We start from the raw sequence: 16,740 nt of genomic DNA, 5'->3' as shown, positions 1-16,740 counted from the left end.
AATAAATCACTTGATCACATCTAAAATCGAGACCCGAAGCCAAAAATAAAATAGTGTTTCTGCTCCAATCGTAACCCCAAACTCATCAATGCAGTCGTTCTTTTGGTATGGTTAACAACAAAAATCATATTCGAACTCTAATACTTACACAAATTAGAAAAATGAGTGGAATTGGATGATGAATTCTGTAACGACCCGACTTCTCCACGGCAAGAAGAAATAGGAAAATAATTGAAGAACTTAATTGAGCTGAATAAACTTGACAATTTACCCGTTAAATCGGGTATGCATATCTATAGAGATAAGATGAAAGGAGATAAGATGAAAGGCATTAAGAGATGCTAATCAAATGACAATATTCGAACTCAGGATCGCATAAGTTTAGTTTCGTGACTCCGATCATAATCAACGATAGCTTCATTAAAAGAAATATGGGTTAAGAGTCTAAGTCCAACAAGATAATATTATACCACACAATAGAAATTCTCAATTTAGGGGATGGAGGACGAGGTGACAAGATAGTTATTAGCGGAAGCAAAAGACATCGTGGACCCCTAGCCTCAGCTCAGCCTCGTCTGCACCAACTGATCAACCTGAAAACATTTGAAAATAATTTGGGCTGAGTACTAATGTACTCAGTGGGCACAAGTTTCTGAAATATTTTATGAAATGAGAAGGCAGTTTATCCAATATCACAATCATGACTTAGAAGGTTTTAAAAATAGAAATCCACTTCTAAGCATGACAAAACTTTTCTTCATTAAGTGGTGCGCCATGTACGTTCGATTGTTACTCACTTTCTCCCTACATTCACTGATCTCGGGACGCACCCAGTCAGATCCAAAATCTGTTATTGATCTCGGGACGCACCCGGTCGGAATCAATAACCTTAACTGTGCTCCGGATAACCTCCTGTCAAGCACCGTGCTCCGGATAACCTCCTGTCAAGCACCCACCCTTATAACGTTCTAAATCTGTTAGTGCACGATGGCGATCAACCCATCGAGCCACTAACCATGTGTACACAATCCTCATTTAGCGTGTTAGGCCAAATGAGAATCTCGATCGATGCTTAAGTGAGCCTTAAACAATTACAGAACGCACATAAAAACATTTATATTGGATAAACAGATAATTTTCATGAAATATCAGAGCTTATGTAACTCAAGATACATTGTATGCAAAATATAACCCACCTGAATAGGCAAAGCCTGTAGTTTAATCGTAAACCTGTCACGGGAAAGCAGTGCTAATCCTCATGATCCTCAAAGCCTACAAGAAATCTATTCTTAATAGGTCTCTTGAATCTAATCTTAAGTCGTAATGAAAGTACTTAACATCCTATGATTCACTTAGCCGGGTTTTCAAAATTTAATAAATAAATAATTGAAAACTAAAATTCTTGAGTTAAGGACACCAACAATATCCTTACTCGATTTACTATAATAATTGGATTTATAAATATAAACTAATTAAAACAATCGTTATTCCATTTGCAAAATGTTTAATGCAAATTTCTTTCATGCTTTAAATCATATAATAAGTAATCACTTAAAATATGCACATATTAATAATATAATATTATGCAATTATACCTTGAAATTATTAATTAATCAAACCCAAGTATAAAGTCTAATTAATAAATTAATTGGATTTATGTAAATAAATATATAACTTAAATAAACCCAATATCTTAAAATAAAGGTCAAGCCCAATAATTAAATAAAAATTAGAGCCCAAAAATTTTATAAAACACGAAGCCCATTCTCTTTAAAATCTGGCAGCCCATCTCTAGGCCCAAAAATAATTAGGGCAAAGCCCAAACTTACTCTTCTTCTTTAAACAAACACTCTCATACACACACATACACATACACAACACACACGCACACACTCAGCTGCGCAGCAGCCCCCCCCCCCCTTCTCTTCTCTCTCTCTCTCTCTCTCGGACGATCTGTCCGCCGCCGCTGCCGTTCGACGGCGCCGTCGCCGCCGGCGAGCGGCGCGGCTCTCCCTTCTTCGGCATCTCTCCTCCCCCTGACCTCTGGTCCTCTCTCACCCTCTCGCCTCTGTCTGTCTATCCGCCGTAAACAGGACGCACGCCGCCGTCAAAGCGGTGCGCCGCCGTCAAAGCGGTGCGCCGCCGTCAAAGCGGTGCGCCGCCGCTGCCTCCGTCGTCTTCGCGGCAGATCCGCTGCCGCGTCAAGACCACGGCCACCACCTTTCCTCCCTTCCCTCGTTCTCACCTTCTCTCAATTTCTCACTGACTCACACACACACACACGCACGCAGACACGGCGTAAGCCGCGCCGCCGCGTCGTCCTCTTCTCGCCGGTGGACAGACGGCCAGGAGCCGCCGCCTCCGTCGTCCGTCGAATTCAAGGGTAAGCCCTAATTCCCTTCTCCTTTTCTTTTTCCCTTTTCTAAATTAAAAATCTGAAAACTCATCTCCTCCCCCCCCTCTTTGGCAGATCGGAAGCCACCGCGGCTCCGTCGCCGTCCGTCGACCGCCGGCGACGAAGAGTCACCATGGCTGCCCTCTCCCTCTCTCGACTCACACATACAAAACAGGGGGTTCAAGCCTCATATTCAGTTCACAAAATAGCATAGGGTTCCTCTTAAGCAACTATCATACTTATACTGTAATTGATAAATTGTAAACTGTACACAAACATTCATTCATGTAATTAATCCTTCATGTAATTTCAGAATGTGATGTTAAGAATGGGTGCGTTTCTGACTTTGATTCAAGAGAGATAACATAAATGAGTAAAAGAAAGAAACCTTTGATTGGATTTGCTGCCATGAACTGAATCTACATTGATGGAGCTTTTGCACTTATGTTTATTTTGTGTGAAATGGGAGAAGGAGGATAGTGAAACTTTGTGGTGGTGTAGTGGCGTAAGACTGCTGCACTTTGGTATGTGAAGTGTGAGGAGATTGAGTGTGGATTTGAAAAAAAGCTGTGATTGGGTGAATAAGGGGGCAGCTGTGATTGGATAAATAGGGTGGCATGATGAATAGGGGTGGCAGCTCTCAAAAATAAAATAAATAAATGAATAAAATATTTAAAACTCATCACATTATTAATAGTTAAAAATCTAACACATACTTGAATTTAAAACATACACAAATAAATACTAATTATATAGAATAATCACATACTTATATAATTCAGTTTATATGCAATGCATCAAATCATAAGGTTAAATTTTACAAAAGGCTTTTGAAAATATATATATATTTGTTGGAATTTAAAATAAATTCATTTTCTTTATCTGGCGTGAATCATCTAAATTCTAAGCTTAGAATAAATCTAAACTTAATGGAAATGGGCGGGATATTACATACCTCCCCTCTTAAAAAAAATTTCGTCCCCGAAATTTACATGTCTTGGCATCTAACTCGGGGTATTGAGCTTACATCATTTCTTCTAGTTCTCATATCTCTCTTTCTACACCATGGTGGTGCCAAGGTACTAGCCAATGGAATCTTCTTGTTTCTTAAAACTTGAACCTTTCGTTCAAAAATCTGGATTGCCTTATCTCCATAGCTCAGGTCTTAGGCTAGAACTACTTCATCATGCTTTGCTGCGTGCTTTGGATCAACACGTACTCTCGTAATTACGAGACGTGAATTACATTGTGCACGTCCAAATTGCTAGGTGGCAGTGCCAACATATAAGCTATGGGTCACATTCTATCTAGGATTTCGAAAAGTCCTATATAGCTGGGTCGCGAAATACATCTACTTCTAAAATGGATAACTTCTTACGTTGGGAAAATTTTGAGAAAGACTCGGTTCCCGACATTGAATTCTATTTTAGCGCGTCGTGTATCGGTATAAGTTTTCCTTTTTTTTTTTTGTTTGATATCCCGCTTAATCTGACCGACTTTACCGACTTTCTCAATCATCTGCTGACTAGTTCCAGTCCCAACAGTTTTCGTTCACTTGCTTCTTCGCAGTAAAGTGGTGATCTGCATTTACATCCATATAACGCTTCATAAGATCATTCCAATCGTTGACTGGTGACTGTTGTTATAAGCGACTCCACGAGAGGTAGCAGGTCCTTGAAATCTTCTCATTCGTCTGCAGCAGTTGCTCTAAGCATGATTGTCAATGCTTCAATAATTTGTTCAGATTGACCGTCTGTTTGGGGGTGGTAGGCTGTGTCGAAGTTCAGTGTGGTGCTCATCGCTTCTAGTAAGCTCCTTCAAAATCTTTACGTGAATCACGATCGAATGTAGTTGACACAGGTACACCATGAAGGCGCACAACTTCTTTGACATATAAGTTTGCAAACTTTTCCAATCCAAAGATCGTTTGTATGGGAAGGAAATGTGCTGATCAAGTGATCCACGATCACCCAAATAGCAGTGTTTCCACGCACTGATCTGGGTAAGCCCACCACAAATCCTATATTGATATTCTCTTATTTCCATTCCGGAGTCAGTAACGGTTGAGTGTTTCGTAAGGTTTTTGGTGTAGAGCTTTGATTTACTGGCATGCAAAATATCGTCTCACGAACAGAACTATATCTCTCCTCATTCCCTTCTACAAGAACTGTTTCTTCTAGTCTCGATACATTTTCGTGCTTCTTGGGTGGTAACTTATGGTGCAATCATGATCCTTTGCTAAATCGGACCATCTTCATCGTCTCATGTTCAAATCCTTTTACTTGAAGAAGTACTTTAAACTCATATGATATTGTAAAGACCTCACACTTAATACCATAGAGATTGTGTCTCCAAATTTTAAGCGCGTGCATGACAACAGCGAACTCTAAGTCTTGGGTCGGGTAATTCAGCTCGTGAGGCTTCAGTTTACGAGACGCGTATGCTATTGCTTTCCGATTTTTGCATCAACACGCCACCTAGTCCTAATTTCAAGGCATCGGTGTACACCACACATTCTCCATTTTCTTCTGGTATTGCTAACACTAGGGTAGTAGTCAGCCTTGTCTTGAGTTCCTGGAAAATTTGTTTGCAAGCTTCAGACCAAACGTACTTAGTTCATTTTCTCAAAAGCTGAGTCATTGGCCTAGCCAATTTTGAGAATCCTTTTATGAATCTTCTTAGTAACCCGCTAAACCGAGGAAACTTCTAATTTCGTTGACGTTTGATGGTGCCTTCCATTCCTTGACTGCTTCGACCTTGGCAGGGTCCACTTTGATTCCTTCAGTCGACACGATGTGACCGAGAACATCACTTCTCTTAACTAAAACTCACACTTGCTGAATTTGGCGAATAGTCTCTCATTCCGCAAAGTCTTGGGTACGATGCGCAAGTGTTCTTTGTGTTGCTCTTCAGCCTTACAGTAGACGATGATGTTAGCAATTAACATTAAGACAAAACTATCGAGTAACTGATAGAACTCTCTATTAATCAGACCCATGAAAATAGCTGGGGCATTCGTTAATCCAAAAGTCATCACTGTGAACTCGCAATGTCCGTAATGCGTTCGAAATACTGTCTTTGGAATGTCTTTCATCTTGAGCTGATGGTAACCAGACCTTAGGTCAATCTTGGAAAAGACACTGGCTCCTTTCAGCTGATCATGCAGGTCGTCTACCCTCGAAAGATGGTATCTATTCTTTATCGTGAGCATGTTTAGTTCCCTATAATTGATACCTATTCTTAGCGAACCATTTTTTTTTTACAAATAGGATCGGTGCTCCCCCCGGTGATATGCTAGGCCGTATGAACCTAGGTCCAACAACTCCTTGCAGATGCATTTTCAATTCTTGTAGCTCTGATGGGGCCATTCAATACGGCACCTTGGACATTGGAGCTGCTCCAGGTTCTGGGTCAATCGTAAATTCCAATTGTCGGTCTGGTGGTAAACCGAGAATTTTTTTTTTCGAGAAAATCATCTTTGAAATTTCGAACCACTGGAACTTCTTTGATCGTTTTTCTTTGATTCTGGTTCTCTTGTTAAACGGACTAAGAAAAGTCAGACATTCTCCTTTCCTCATTAGCATGGTAGCAATGACTCGGTCGTGAGAGCTCTGCTCAATGTTTGTGCATAGGTGAGGCCTCCCTGACTTGCTAGGGAAATTGATATCTCATGGCACATTCTGAACCTGAACTTTTCCGCTGCGTTCCTCACAAGTATAAATAGGAGTGAAGCATATCGTGTTAGTTGGTTGAAAGTCCTTTCATACTTAGTCTCCGTTCCAACCTTCTGCCTCACGTTCCAGAACTCGTTCTGTTTTCTCTGTCGGTAACATTCTGGTGTGCACTTCTCATATAACTCTGCCAAAAGTAATCCCTGGTGAAATTCTCCCATTGCTTTGATCCCCTTCTCGGCATTCATAGGATCGCCTAAACCGTCAAACCTAGGTGGCTTCTCTTTGCAGAATCCTTCCACTACTAAACGATCTGGTGCTACTTGTGGTGCAACTTCATCAGGGGTAATTCCTCGTCGTCGTCCACACTCTCTTATTGCCATATCCATTGTGTGGTTAAACGTTCAATTGGTTAATAGGGTTTCAACAATAGCATATGTGAATCAGTCATGAGACACGCGTGCTATAAAGAGGCAAATTTGAACAACACGCATAATGTATGAATAATTTATTGATATACATGCCTCAAGAGAGGAATTTCATAACATTCGAAAGAATAGTGCATCTCAAAAAGGGTTCTTTTGATTAACACGATTGAACAATGTCAGATCTAAATTAATCATAATAACTAGGCGTGTTATGAGGAAGGAAATTTTGAATAACACGCGTTAAAGTACAAACAAAATACTTATGTATCATATGCCTCAAAAGAGGACTTTCAATATAATGAATATAATAGTATACTCCAAGTGTTTCTTTGGAATACATAAGCATAATATGAGAATTTATTAAAAGAATTGAGGTTCTAGGTAAGGTCTGAGTTAGATGTAGAAGAGTTCGACCTTACAATAAAAAGGTTTGGTGATTATGTCAAAAGAAACGTGATTCCACACAACTGGCACCACCACTAATCTAATAACATATATAGACAATTGCTCTCTCGTGAATTTCTTGTGATAGCTTCCTCAATATTGTTCTTATGATCTTCTTACGATGTCAATGGCCTTGGCTTGGTGCTCTTGGTCAGCTGCGGGAAATTGTTGATCACAATTCATGGACATGTGTTGGTTGTCCCTATATTCCATTCATTTGAAAGGTGCCGCACGAGCCTCGTTGATGATTTGATATCTAATACTCTTTCATTGCGCGCATCTATTCAAAACACGAAAATCTCCCAAAATTCTTTGAAGAAAACATCTAGGCACTTGATGTAGTCATGAAACTTCTCTTCACATTGTTCTTGCAAGTACATTGGAGTCTAATGCTTGCAGGATTTCTCGCCTTGTTTGTCCGTCTAAAAGAAAGGCCAATGACATTCAAATAGAAATAGCGTAAGGCTAGATCTAACTAAGTTTCTCTGTGCCATAAGCATCATAGGTATTCTGAGAGCATTCTATGTTCATCAAGGTTCTATTCTTCGTCATTCTAAAGTTCTCTAGGCAAAAGTATAGTTCATATGGATTGAAATCCTGTCATAGCATTAGCTAGAGCACTTCTAACTATGAGGCAAAGCATACTCTTAAAAGTTCATAACTTTGTTGACTATTGGTCAACCTACTTATAACTATCAGGTCAAAAAGGTTATAAATAACCAAGGTCAACAAATAAGGTTACTTATGCCATCTGAAATATTACTCAACATGCATGAAGTTAAAAATCATAACATCTTTAATCGTAAACGATTCATAGAATCAAAACATAAACAACAAATCTTTTCTCTTTCAAACATGCTTATGTGAGCTCAAAGAGACTCATCATAATATACTTCTTCTGAAAATAGATCATGTGGGCTCGGAAAGTCCCATCATGACTACATGCTTTGCTTCTTGTAATGACTCTTTGGTCCAAATATCACATTCTTCTTCCTTTGCATAAACAATATCTCCTTGCATATGTGGAATTATTCAAGTATTTCACAAGATAATCATTTGCGCGCACTTTCTTGAAGCAAAATCATTTATTTGGAATTTTTGAAAACGTACCTTTGTTGATCAGGCAGTGAGACGGTGAGCTGAGGGTTGCAGCAACGCTTAGAAGTCTAGAGGTACTATTCTAGACTTGAAATAATTCAACTAGCGGTAGTCAGAGACACGAAAGAAAACTTATGCTCTGATACCACTTGTAACGACCCGACTTCTCCACGGCAAGAAGAAATAGGAAAATAATTGAAGAACTTAATTGAGCTGAATAAACTTGACAATTTACCCGTTAAATCGGGTATGCATATCTATAGAGATAAGATGAAAGGAGATAAGATGAAAGGCATTAAGAGATGCTAATCAAATGACAATATTCGAACTCAGGATCGCATAAGTTTAGTTTCGTGACTCCGATCATAATCAACGATAGCTTCATTAAAAGAAATATGGGTTAAGAGTCTAAGTCCAACAAGATAATATTATACCACACAATAGAAATTCTCAATTTAGGGGATGGAGGACGAGGTGACAAGATAGTTATTAGCGGAAGCAAAAGACATCGTGGACCCCTAGCCTCAGCTCAGCCTCGTCTGCACCAACTGATCAACCTGAAAACATTTGAAAATAATTTGGGCTGAGTACTAATGTACTCAGTGGGCACAAGTTTCTGAAATATTTTATGAAATGAGAAGGCAGTTTATCCAATATCACAATCATGACTTAGAAGGTTTTAAAAATAGAAATCCACTTCTAAGCATGACAAAACTTTTCTTCATTAAGTGGCGCGCCATGTACGTTCGATTGTTACTCACTTTCTCCCTACATTCACTGATCTCGGGACGCACCCAGTCAGATCCAAAATCTGTTATTGATCTCGGGACGCACCCGGTCGGAATCAATAACCTTAACTGTGCTCCGGATAACCTCCTGTCAAGCACCGTGCTCCGGATAACCTCCTGTCAAGCACCCACCCTTATAACGTTCTAAATCTGTTAGTGCACGATGGCGATCAACCCATCGAGCCACTAACCATGTGTACACAATCCTCATTTAGCGTGTTAGGCCAAATGAGAATCTCGATCGATGCTTAAGTGAGCCTTAAACAATTACAGAACGCACATAAAAACATTTATATTGGATAAACAGATAATTTTCATGAAATATCAGAGCTTATGTAACTCAAGATACATTGTATGCAAAATATAACCCACCTGAATAGGCAAAGCCTGTAGTTTAATCGTAAACCTGTCACGGGAAAGCAGTGCTAATCCTCATGATCCTCAAAGCCTACAAGAAATCTATTCTTAATAGGTCTCTTGAATCTAATCTTAAGTCGTAATGAAAGTACTTAACATCCTATGATTCACTTAGCCGGGTTTTCAAAATTTAATAAATAAATAATTGAAAACTAAAATTCTTGAGTTAAGGACACCAACAATATCCTTACTCGATTTACTATAATAATTGGATTTATAAATATAAACTAATTAAAACAATCGTTATTCCATTTGCAAAATGTTTAATGCAAATTTCTTTCATGCTTTAAATCATATAATAAGTAATCACTTAAAATATGCACATATTAATAATATAATATTATGCAATTATACCTTGAAATTATTAATTAATCAAACCCAAGTATAAAGTCTAATTAATAAATTAATTGGATTTATGTAAATAAATATATAACTTAAATAAACCCAATATCTTAAAATAAAGGTCAAGCCCAATAATTAAATAAAAATTAGAGCCCAAAAATTTTATAAAACACGAAGCCCATTCTCTTTAAAATCTGGCAGCCCATCTCTAGGCCCAAAAATAATTAGGGCAAAGCCCAAACTTACTCTTCTTCTTTAAACAAACACTCTCATACACACACATACACATACACAACACACACGCACACACTCAGCTGCGCAGCAGCCCCCCCCCCCCCTTCTCTTCTCTCTCTCTCTCTCTCGGACGATCTGTCCGCCGCCGCTGCCGTTCGACGGCGCCGTCGCCGCCGGCGAGCGGCGCGGCTCTCCCTTCTTCGGCATCTCTCCTCCCCCTGACCTCTGGTCCTCTCTCACCCTCTCGCCTCTGTCTGTCTATCCGCCGTAAACAGGACGCACGCCGCCGTCAAAGCGGTGCGCCGCCGCTGCCTCCGTCGTCTTCGCGGCAGATCCGCTGCCGCGTCAAGACCACGGCCACCACCTTTCCTCCCTTCCCTCGTTCTCACCTTCTCTCAATTTCTCACTGACTCACACACACACACACGCACGCAGACACGGCGTAAGCCGCGCCGCCGCGTCGTCCTCTTCTCGCCGGTGGACAGACGGCCAGGAGCCGCCGCCTCCGTCGTCCGTCGAATTCAAGGGTAAGCCCTAATTCCCTTCTCCTTTTCTTTTTCCCTTTTCTAAATTAAAAATCTGAAAACTCATCTCCTCCCCCCCCTCTTTGGCAGATCGGAAGCCACCGCGGCTCCGTCGCCGTCCGTCGACCGCCGGCGACGAAGAGTCACCATGGCTGCCCTCTCCCTCTCTCGACTCACACATACAAAACAGGGGGTTCAAGCCTCATATTCAGTTCACAAAATAGCATAGGGTTCCTCTTAAGCAACTATCATACTTATACTGTAATTGATAAATTGTAAACTGTACACAAACATTCATTCATGTAATTAATCCTTCATGTAATTTCAGAATGTGATGTTAAGAATGGGTGCGTTTCTGACTTTGATTCAAGAGAGATAACATAAATGAGTAAAAGAAAGAAACCTTTGATTGGATTTGCTGCCATGAACTGAATCTACATTGATGGAGCTTTTGCACTTATGTTTATTTTGTGTGAAATGGGAGAAGGAGGATAGTGAAACTTTGTGGTGGTGTAGTGGCGTAAGACTGCTGCACTTTGGTATGTGAAGTGTGAGGAGATTGAGTGTGGATTTGAAAAAAAGCTGTGATTGGGTGAATAAGGGGGCAGCTGTGATTGGATAAATAGGGTGGCATGATGAATAGGGGTGGCAGCTCTCAAAAATAAAATAAATAAATGAATAAAATATTTAAAACTCATCACATTATTAATAGTTAAAAATCTAACACATACTTGAATTTAAAACATACACAAATAAATACTAATTATATAGAATAATCACATACTTATATAATTCAGTTTATATGCAATGCATCAAATCATAAGGTTAAATTTTACAAAAGGCTTTTGAAAATATATATATATATTTGTTGGAATTTAAAATAAATTCATTTTCTTTATCTGGCGTGAATCATCTAAATTCTAAGCTTAGAATAAATCTAAACTTAATGGAAATGGGCGGGATATTACAAATTCAGAAGATGAAGCGGCGTGAATTGTTGAAGAAGGGCTCTGAGAATTGCAGCAGAAAGCAGCTGGAGAAGAAAGAGCCGACAAAGGTGCTCATTAAAATCTCTCTCTTTTTTTTGCTTCAAAAAAAAAAAAAAAAACCTATATCTTTTTAAATACTTTGGGTTTTGAATTGATTTGGGCTTTTAAGATAGAGAAATTTAATTTGGGCTTTTCATTTTTTATACATTTAAATTAATTAATTAATATTATTTTAAAATAATAACAACCACATAAAGATTATAATATAAAAATAAAAATAATAACAATAACACACAAATTATATTACATATTACAACATTAAACCGATGGCAATAACAATAATATAAAGAGTACATGACAATATTAAATTAAAAACACTAATAACGACATACTACAGCAATTTGTGTACAATGTTTTAATGTAATTTATTTGAAGTAGTGTCATTTTCTCTTATTTAATAAACGATTTCATTATAAATTTTATTTATTTAAAAATATTAATCAATAGTAATATTTTATTTTGTATAAAAATATTAATTGTAATTAAAATTAAAATGGTCTAATGTGCAATATTGAAAAACATATAAGTGGGTGATTGTAAAAGTATAGAAGATATACAAAGAATATTCTTTTGAATTTGAGTTTTAGTTTGTGAGTTAGAGTAAGATTATTGTTTGACATGACAAATACTGAAAAATGAGTTTGAATTCGACTTCGTAGGTTGGAGATGGCCAAAAATCGGCTAAAAAAATTGCACTTGATACCATATTAAAATTGCGCATAAAAAAAGAATGACAAAAAAAAAAAAAACGATAGAAACCATCTACAAGTGGCTCTAAGAGCATCCAAATCCATATTGTTCAACTGTACTCCAAATTACATGAAACTAGTATACGCCCATTCGTGCGAGGCACGAATCGACATCGAAATTAAACGATAAATTTAAATAAATAAATTTAAACAATAAAAAAAAATTAAATATAAAAAAATACAAAATATATTTTAATAAAATATAATAGTTCACACAAATTACTCAATAAAATCCTGAATTTAAAACTGTAAATATTCAATTTATACAAAGTGTAATGATAATTAAAGTTATTAAATAAATTTAAAAATTATTCGATATTGAAAATTTGCACTATGCATATATTATTCATCATAATAAATATTTTTATACAAACGTAAATAAAAAGTTATAAATTTTTAATGAAGAGAAAGAAAATAAAATATTTTAATATTTTCATAACTTATTCATTTTTGATGATTTTTATACTATATTAAATGTAAGATACATATTGTTTATTTTTTCATGATCAAATTTGATGACGTTTAGAAAATAATTACGAAATATAAATAAGTAAATAAAAATAATGAAAATTTTGGTGAATATAAAAAAGTAAAAAAAAAATAATGAAAATTTTGGTGGAAGAAGAGAGAGAAAAAAGAGAGGGAAAAAATAGAGGGAAAAAACTCATCTTTTATATATTATATAGATAATATGTCCCGCAACCGCAATTTATTGTGTTTCACTGTGTTCTATTTTTAATTTTTTTATAGGTTTCAATTATTTTTTCTTTAATTTTAATTTATTATGTTTTAGTATAATTTTAAGATAATTAACAAGATTCACTCATCCCACTAGAGTTTGTAATTATGATTTTTATATTTGCTTGAATTGATAATTAACCAAAGTTAGAGTATATAATTATTTTTAAGTTTCATTTTTAGCGATATATATAAAAATTAGAATTTATTATAAATAATATTTTTTATTTTATAATAAATAATTATACAATAGTGCAATCTATATATAATATAATAATGCAGTTTTTAACGGTAACAAATTAGCGCCATTATTTAAAAAATCAGTTCTGGACTAATCAAATGACAATTCAACTGTTTCCCATATCCAGCTCACTTATTCTATATTTATGCTAATTTATGGTTTTCTTGTTTATTTTTTCGTTTCCTTTATCTTTTGTTTTTTTTTCTCTCCTAAAAAATTATACATTTTAACTAATAATAAAATATTCAATATGCATATCAATTTGAAGAGCATGATAATATCTTTAATTTGATATATAATATATTAAAAATAAATTTGAGATGATAAAGATATTGCAAGTTAAGTTTCAAACAAAACTATTTTCTCTATCCTCTCTCTTATTTTTTTTCTTCAATTATCATTTTATTTTACTTTTTTATATCATTTGTTTATTTCATTTTTTCTTTTAATTAAATTTATTTATTTCCTTTTGTTTTTCCATTTTCTTTTCTTTACTTGCGCATAATTCTTTTGTGAATGATTATTATGGAAATATAATTGTATAATTTTAATTATTAGTGCCTGTATTATTTTTAGTACAAATTTTTGTTTATTTTTTTCATTTAATTCATGAATTTAATTTTTCATCAATATTAATAGTTTTTTTTCCCCCCCATTTTGCAGCATTTATACTTTTTTTAGTAGAGGGGTAAGACTTATAGAGTACTTAATTGTTTTCATATATTTGGTCATGTGTTTGGATTGCACTAATAATTATACTACTCCATCAATTTTACTTAAGTAAACTGAAATTTAAATAAATAAAATGTTAGAGATTGTGACAGTAAACTTGAATTTGAGATCTTTAGCGCCAATCTATACCACTTTACTATGAGACCAAACACATTTACTTTTCAACTATATATACTCTTTCTTAGGGTGTATGATCATAGAAGGTATAAATAGTATTTTTTTAAAATTAAAATTTATAATGATATTTTATTAAACTTAAAAATGAGGATATTTTTTTTCACAACAATAGATTTATGATTTCTTTTTTTTTTTTACGAAAATCTAATAATTTGTGTGAGTTCTTGAAAAAATTATCTAAATTATCTTTTAAATTGTTCCATCTAAATTAGTTGGTGCCTTTTTTTTTATAGTGTTTGATGGATACTTTTATCCATATTATTATATTGTGTATATTAAGATATTGCTATATGTATGTTTAATTAGATTTTTTTATGTATGTAAAATTCTACAAATTTTGATAATGTTCATCGCACGGGTACAAAACTATAAATTTGGATTATGAAAAAAATAGGACATATATTTTTTTAAAAGCTAGGAGATTGAAGTCACAAGAATATAGAAAATATAAATACAATATCTAAATAATATCGGTTAAAAAAATAATATCTAAATAATATTTTTTTACAGTTAAATATAATTTAACTTTATATTTATCTTAATATTATACAGTATAAAATATTTATTTAATTACTATAATTATGATTATATTTTATACCAAATTGAAAATTTACGTGTTTTTGGATTTAGGTTCTTTATTGCGTTATTGACGTGGAATATTATTATTTTTAAAATAATTTTATTTGTTTATATTTTAATTTTATTTAATATATTTATTTAACATATCTTTTAATTTTGACGCTCGCCGTGCATCGCACGGGTAAACGTACTAGTTATATATGAAAAAACAATAATCAATACTTATATGCAAGGTTTTCAAAGCTTTGATAATACCTATCTGATAAGTATATGCAAGTCTCAAAATCTGCACTAAAATTTCAAAACATTATCATATTAACAATTTACATCTACAAGTAACTATAAGCCACATTATTGCACATATCGTTCTAATCAAAGCAAATGCTAGCCAATATAGGCTTCAAAGGATTTTCCTATTTAATAATGAAGGCACGAAAAATAGTGATTCTTTTGGTACAAAAGATTTTGGTCACAATTCGAGAAATAAGGCAAATGATGCTTCGAAATTTTAAGTTGAGGCTCCAACAGTTTCCACCATACTAAACTCCACTGCCAAACATCTAACTTCAAATTTTACACTGGAAGAAATATTCTGAAAATACTCATCATAATAATCGTTCAATTCACTACATCTGCACTAAAATGAGCAAAGTACATCATCCCCACTCGAAATAATATTTTATTTTATTAAAAAAACCATAAAAAATAAACTTACATGTGCTGTTGTGATGTTTCTCACAAGGCTGTTCCTCGCAAATCTACACAATTAAAAAAAAAAAAGATGAGAATTGCTACAAAATGGTATACAACATAACAACGAAACACATTTTCAAGAATTTTACAGTCACAAAAAATAAAATAAGAATGCAACATATGAAACTGTTACAATACAATACATATATCGACATGCTAGTGCTGCAGATGTGGAGACTAATTTAAAGAAGCAATGTGAATGTGTGAGTGTTACACAGACTATCAGACACAAGGATTGATTCTTAAAGAAGCCACATAACAACGAAGCGCAAATGTCCCTCCGTGAAAAAAAATGCACAAGATTGTGAATAGAGAGAGAGTATGGCTACTCCCTGAAGGAGGAACAGATAGATGAACAACAGGGGAAGGGTCTTACCGCCTTCCTGATTGACTTTGGGATTATATTTGGCGTCGAAGATTTGTTACCCCTTTGTAGATCAAGATGTCTTTAGCTCTTTTTGTTGTTCTTCGCATCCCAAGAACCCTCGGTTTGTACCTCTTTACTCCCGCAAATTATTGTGTGCGGTTGACCCATATATGCACGTATAATTGCCAGTTTTTTAGAAAAAATAGAGAAAGTAATGTAGTGGTGCAGTGGTAGATGGTAGTGTCTCATTGCTTTTCAAAGGTCAAGCGTTTGAAACTCCATACCCCTGCTTTTTCGATTTTTTTTTCCTTTTTTTTATGTTTTTTTTTTTTTTTTTTTTGGTTTTGTTTCCATTTTTTTATGTTTTTTTTCCTTTTCCTGTTTACTTCATTTTTAGGTTTTTTGCGATTTATTTTCCTTTTTATTTATTTATTTTAGGTTTTTTTGTTATAAACCAGAGATAAATGAGAGAATAGAGAAGAGAATATGTATTGAGCGTATTCAATATAAGGACTAGAGACCTCTATTTATATAAGTAGGGAGCTAGGGTTTTGGACTAGAGACCTCTATTTATACAAGTAGGGAGCTAGGGTTTTAGGGAGATTTCTTGGTCAACACACATAAGATATATCTAGAAGATATATTTACAACACTTCCCCTTGATTGACCAATCCCTAAAACAAAAATGTTGCCTCATTAAAATCTTGCTAGGAAAACCCAATGGGACAAAACCTAGTCGAAGGAAAAAAAAGTACAACTGCTTCCCCTGAACTTGAGATCATTGAATATCTTTGAGTCGACACATGCCGATCTCGTGTACCAACTTTCTGAATGTCGATGTTGGTAATGCCTTGGTGAATAAGTCCGCCAGATTATCACTTGAGTGAATTTGTTGAATGTCGATATCGCCATCCTTTTGAAGGTCGTGTGTGTAGAAGAGCTTGGGAGAAATATGCTTTGTCCTATTGCCTTTGATGTATTCTTCCTTGAGTTACGCGATGCAAGCAGCATTGT

General features: G+C 35.1%; 2 long non-coding RNA genes across 3 annotated transcripts; both read right to left on the bottom strand.

The window, feature by feature from the left end:
- Positions 1-304: 304 nt before the first annotated feature.
- On the bottom strand, positions 305-9,294 carry LOC131011564 (uncharacterized). 2 transcript variants are annotated; one of them, XR_009097025.1, is made up of 3 exons: positions 9,197-9,271; positions 1,197-1,272; positions 305-593 (listed from the first exon to the last, which is right to left on the bottom strand). It is a non-coding gene; the product is annotated as an uncharacterized LOC131011564 (long non-coding RNA). The 2 variants fall into 2 exon arrangements; XR_009097026.1 differs by lacking the exons at positions 305-593; positions 1,197-1,272 and adding an exon at positions 8,308-8,593 and having other exon boundaries at positions 9,197-9,294.
- Positions 9,295-14,991: 5,697 nt separating this feature from the next.
- LOC131011563 (uncharacterized) lies at positions 14,992-15,915 on the bottom strand. Its single transcript, XR_009097024.1, has 2 exons — positions 15,736-15,915; positions 14,992-15,364 (listed from the first exon to the last, which is right to left on the bottom strand). It is a non-coding gene; the product is annotated as an uncharacterized LOC131011563 (long non-coding RNA).
- Between the last annotated feature and the right edge of the window lie 825 nt (positions 15,916-16,740).

Source organism: Salvia miltiorrhiza, chromosome 2 (genome assembly GCF_028751815.1).
Source record: "Salvia miltiorrhiza cultivar Shanhuang (shh) chromosome 2, IMPLAD_Smil_shh, whole genome shotgun sequence".
Lineage (NCBI taxonomy): Eukaryota > Viridiplantae > Streptophyta > Magnoliopsida > Lamiales > Lamiaceae > Salvia > Salvia miltiorrhiza.
The sequence above is the reverse complement of the archived record's forward strand: the minus strand, read 5'-3'. Positions and strand labels throughout refer to the sequence as shown.